The sequence below is a fragment of the Rutidosis leptorrhynchoides genome, chromosome 1, assembly GCF_046630445.1.
Source record: "Rutidosis leptorrhynchoides isolate AG116_Rl617_1_P2 chromosome 1, CSIRO_AGI_Rlap_v1, whole genome shotgun sequence".
NCBI lineage: Eukaryota > Viridiplantae > Streptophyta > Magnoliopsida > Asterales > Asteraceae > Rutidosis > Rutidosis leptorrhynchoides.
This window is the reverse complement of record NC_092333.1, coordinates 66,687,558-66,693,557: the sequence shown is the minus strand read 5'-3', so window position 1 is coordinate 66,693,557 and position 6,000 is coordinate 66,687,558.

Sequence of the window (6,000 nt, the reverse complement as noted above, 5' to 3'; positions counted from 1 at the left end):
ACGATATCTTTTTCTTGGTGCCACTCATGTGAGTGGGAAGCAGTGTTATCAATAATTTTATAAGCATCAGTTTCGGTTTTCTTCATAATGGAACCACCAGCTGCTATATCTATATCTTTCCTTGTAGTGATGTCGTATCCTTGGTAGAATATTTGTACTATTTGACAGGTGTCTAAACCATGTTGCGGACATCCTCTTAATAACTTTCCAAATCTTGTCCACGCCTCATATAGAGTTTCATTCGGCTTCTGTGTAAACGTAACAATTTCTCCTTGAAGTCTTACGGCTTTAGATGCAGGAAAGAATTGTTTAAGAAATTTTTCAACTAAAACGTCCCATGTATCAATCGCCCCTTCAGGTAACGATTCCAACCAATCTTTGGCTTCTCCCTTTAAAGTCCAGGGAAATAACATAAGATATATCTGTTCATCCTCCACTTCTCGGATTTTAAATAGAGTGCAGATCCTATTAAAGGTACGAAGATGTTCATTTGGATCTTCCTTCGGCACACCACTAAATTGGCATTGATTAGTCACCATGTGTAGAATTTGTCCTTTGATTTCATAATCTGGCGCATTAATGTCTGGATGAGTAATTGCGTGACCTTGGCCAGTACGTTTAGCTCTCATTCAGTCTTCCATACTTAAAGGTTCCAGATTCTCCATAATTGAATTTGTTGAATCAGAATCACTAGAGGATTCTGATTTAATGGTTCATTCCTCAACAATCTCTGTTTGAATGATTGGTGGTTTCGGAGGAAAGTTTAGTGGTTCAGGATCTATGAATCGTCCCTGAATATTCTCCGAATTCTCAATTGTGAGGTCGGGTTCAAAAAATGGATTATCGAAAATTTGAACTGGAGTACTTGGTCGACTGGATGACGATTCTAAAGAAAAATCAACGGCGGTAATATTTGCTAAATGTCTTGATCTAGTTACAGGTGGTGAACGTACAAAAGGTGGTGAATGTCTTGCTCGGTGCATTCACTGAATATCCTATTAGTTTTTAAAAAGGAAAGAAAAATTATATAAGTTATCCAATCAATAGACTTTTCTGATTTTGCCCACGTTTCGAATAGCCAAAAGATGCAGCAGAGGGGCAGGATTCGTTTGGTCTCAATATAATTGAGGACTGTTTGGCTCCAATAACCCGGTCCACGTACAAATCCAACTATTACTACGAACCAGAAAATTTTGATGCCTATCAATTTAACCACTTAAAATAAATTTTCGTAATTTTAAGAAATTTAGATAAGAAGTAGAATAAAAATCTATGTCCTAAAAACTAGAATAGCGAGAAATAAGAAAGAAAAAGAGCGTGTCGGAAAAAGATCGAAAAATAAAAATAAGAAAGAAAAAGAGTGACTTATAGAACTTAAAAACACTAGACTAACCCAACCTTATTACTATCACTAACTTAAAATTATAATCGCAAATTGAGATTACTAATTGGAATGATAATTGATACATAGGTAAAAGGTGTCTAAAAATATTAAAGCTTACAAGAAAAACTATATCCCAAATGGCAATAACTTAAAAAGAAACTAAAACTTAAAAAGGCGTTGCAAAATTCTAAAGTACCTAAATCTTAGTCTAAAGAAAAAGCACTTAAGGGATTTTACGGCAAAGCCTAAAAATCTAGAAGTAAAGAAATAACTATGGCAAAAATTATATCTAAATACGAGCGAAAAAAATACAAATATTACGCTAAAATAATTAAAAAGGGACAAAATATAAAAATATACAAAAAGTTGTAAAAAGTACAATTTTTATAAAAATATTATTTTTATATTATTTATTTTATTAAACTATTAATTTTATAATTTAATTAAACTAATTTAACTAAATATATAAATTAAATAAAAAGAAACTTAAAACTAATTATAATAATAATAAGTAATTAGGGTTAATATTAATAATAATTAATAATTACCCCGTATTTAATGCCTGATTAGGGTTTCTGTCGGCGTGTCAGAGTGTCTCCGCGAGTGAATATAATTCATGAATGTAGTGATCTTTAGGAAGATAACACCTGCTAAAGCTTTACTTGAATTCTGGTATGTTAATTTCAGAATGTGTAATTAAATTTGTATGAAAATGATTGTGTATCACAGTGAAGGCAGTGAGTATAATTAATGATTTATGAATCGAAATTGAAGAATGTACAGTGTATTTATGTGAAATGTAAATATTTCTCGGGTATTACCTACCCGTTAAAATATTTTCACAATTAACAGCTTTTACAATCTTTATGAAGATATACGTTCATATATGTATTCTTCAGATATAATCATGGATTTAATGAGTTAATATATATTAAACTCATTTGATTTGCGGTTTGGAACGAGAGTAAATAATCTCCAAAATCTTAGAGATTTCATAATTGTTGCGAAATATTTCGCTAATGAAGTTATGAATCAATACATTCATCGTTATACTTGATTTATTATGAAATGGAGTTTATTGTGCTGAAGCAGTGATTAACAATTGTTAAGTCATTAGCGAAGGGTGTACATCATAGCATATTAGTGATATGAATTAACCAAGTAGTACATAATAGTTGAGATTCTCACGTAATTGCTTAGTACGACAAGATTTATTATTGTTCTAAATCATATATATATAAGGTATACATATATAATTCTTCACGAAGAATGAGTCAATACATCTTAACTCTTTATTGCTAATATTCCTTGGTATCTATGGGGCGTATCATGTTGATGTTTGAGGTACTGAGTGTGTTGTTGAGGCGGGGGATGCGAATGTTGTTGTTGATGAAGCTGATGCTGTTAGTGGTGATGTTGATGGTACTGGTGGTGATGCTGGTTATGCTGCTGGTGCTGCTGCTGGTGTTCGTAGGTTTCGCACCAGATTTTCCAGAGCCACTACTCGAGCGCGAAGCTCGTTGACTTCTTCTATTATTCCGGGATGATTGGTGGTTGGAACAAGGGGGTGAATAAGATCTAGAATCTTCGATATTATATATTCGTGACGGGATACCCTGGAAAGAAGAGAGAAAATGGTGTTTCGGACTGGTTCGCCGGTAAGCGCTTCAGGTTCTTCGCCAAGAGGTGAATTCGGTTGGTGGAAGGGATCACCTTCTTCTTGTCTCCATTGATTGAGTCGGCTACGAACCCATCCCCAATTCATCCAGAATAGATGATGGCTGATTGGTTCGTTTGTTCCGGTTACGCTGCCGTGGGAGCTTGAAGAGTTTGAGAAATTCATATTATATGTTTGGAATAGGGTTTGATATGAAATGGGTATTGAATACCGAATGATATATTCGTCTCCTTGAATACGTATTTATAGCAAAAAGATTTCCGTAATTTACGGAGGAAATTTAGGATAAGTGGTAGACAAAGTTTATAGACATGATAATATATGATAAGATATGATGTGTCATCCATTTATGTAATAATGGTGGTATGACGTGTTGAGATTTGTAACCAGATATTGATTAAAGAATTTCAATTCGTATACTGTGATAACCCAATAATATTTTCTGGTTCGCAAACCGATGCATAAAGGCATAAGATACGTGAGTGTTTGAAGTAGTAGCAGGAGCTTGTGGACGAACCGTTATCTTCAATAACATATAGAAGTTTGATAAACTTGATAGGTCATAAGTTTGAAAAAAAAAAAATTAAGTGGAATAAAGATGAATATGATATAAACGAAACACTTTATTTTATTAAGAACAAGGCTTTAAACAAGCCTTCTTATTACACGATTCGGGGATAGAAATAGTTTAAGGCCTAGCCTTTGCATAGATAGAAAATAACTAGGAAATATTAAGATTGAAGTAGTCTTCATATTTCTTCTTCTCGTCCTCAACCTCCTTCATAAACTTCTCAAACTTGTCGTTCTTCTCCTTTTGTTCCTCATAAAGATACTCGATGTTATCATAAAGATTGGAAACATCATTGTTGATTACATGGTACTTGTGGTCCCTCATAGAAAGTTGATTATTCACGCGGTTTTCCTCCATCTTCAATCTAAAGTCAACATCTTCTCTTAGGTAGGAGAGATATTGCTTCCCCCATCGGGCATTTCTTGTAAGGGTGCAAACCAAAGTCCCACATCGGTCATGGGATAAAACAAATGTATGTATATAATCTATTTCTTTAGCTCAGCATTTTCCTTCATGAGCTTCTTGATCGCTAGGTCTTTTTCCTTCATTTGAGCATCGATCCTTGCAATATGGCGAATTAGGCCTTCGGTAGTTCTTCGCAGATTCATGATCTCGTACTTGGCATCAACTTCATCGTAGGAAGGAGATCGGGATCTTTTCTTTGACGGGCTAGTTTCTTCAAGACGTTTCCTCTTGTCTTTATTTCTTGGGGTTGGATAGTATTGAGGAGACCCATGTGAATCAAGATTAGTATTTGGGCTATAATTTGGTGATGGAGGACCACCAAAGCCATAAGGTGGGCTTTGGACTGGTCTTTCAGTGGAAGATCTTTCAGTATCTTTTTCGGTTGGCTCGAAAAGATTCATTTTGTTCGCTTGATGAGAATTAGACATCCAAATATTAGGAAAGAGATTTTGATTAGAATCTTTAAGTCAAGTATATTAAAGCATAATCGTTAAGATTATGGAGCAATCCTAAGTGCTTTAATTCTAAGGCAGGAAAGGTTATAGTTTCCTAGATTGCTAAGGCACCCTAGCTAACAAGTAAGGCACACATAAAAATGCAATCCTGGTTCTCTATAACAGCCTGGTTATGCTCTGATACCAATCTGTAACATCCTCCCAATAGGGTCTGGAAGGAACGTCACTATTATCAAAACATACCAACATATTATAATAAACGAGAACAATACTAAATGATGAATTTAACTTTAATGAGTACGCAGCGGAAAATGAAATGTCGTTACAATGAAAGGAATAACAATATTGTAAATGTTCACATGCAGAAGTAATAAATGCGATATCTCTTGATCCTATGTCCAAGTAGCATCACATAAGCAGTAAGTATAAGAGCTTGAATCAAACAGCACCTGAGACAAAACATGCTAAAGTGTCAACCAAAAAGGTTGAGTGAATTTCATAGGTTTAAAAAAAAGTTTGTCGTTGTTTTAGACCACAAGATTTAGTTTGTAAAGTTGATCTCCCACAGGATCAAAAAGTTATGCCAATGCGTGATATTTAGACTAAACGTTCAAGTTTGCCCCATGACAAGTTGTGTCTGTCCTTGTCGGTTTAATTTCATTATTAAGTAATACAATGACTTGGTCAAATGTATCGGGGACGTTACTCCCGATAGGCCTACCCCCAATAATTAAGCATGCCGCAGCAATTAAAAATATCACTGTAGGGACTTAGTCGGACATAGCCGGGTATAGCATAGTTTAACAGTTTGGTACTTGTGTCTAAAGTGTAAAAAGCAAAAACAGCATGTGTCTCACCCCAAGTAAAAGTAAGTAAGTTTGCTAGCAAATAAAGAGGGGCTATGAATTCACCTTAGTAAGTAGAGAGAGTTATTCCTCGGAATAAAGAGTTGAACGAGTGAGCGGGAAAGTCAACCTATTGACATTTAAGAGTAGTTAAGTGTTTTGCCCATGTTTAAGTTTAAGTATGTGTTTAAGTATAGTTTGTTTTACTAAGTTTCTATTCCTAGTAAGTTACTATTTTTATAAAGTTTCCATTTTTAGAAAGTTTCTTATTTTACTAAGTTTCTATGACTAGAGAGTTTCTACTTTTATCAGTGTTTTCCATTTTAGGATACTTGCCGCATTAGATAAGCTTCCAATCACCCCTTTCCCTTCGAATGGCTAATTTAGATCTAGGGGCTTGAGCCATAGGACCCTTTAAATCGGAAATCCAAACCCTCTGCCTAGAATCTCATAGAAACCATTCGTCAAGAAAGTTCGAAGATCTATACATCTCTAATACATATCCCAAAATGTTTTTATGTTACAATATAAGTAGTAGGTTATAGGTGCTAGTAATAGTAATAGTGTATACATGTTATTTATTTTATTTTTAATTGCATATA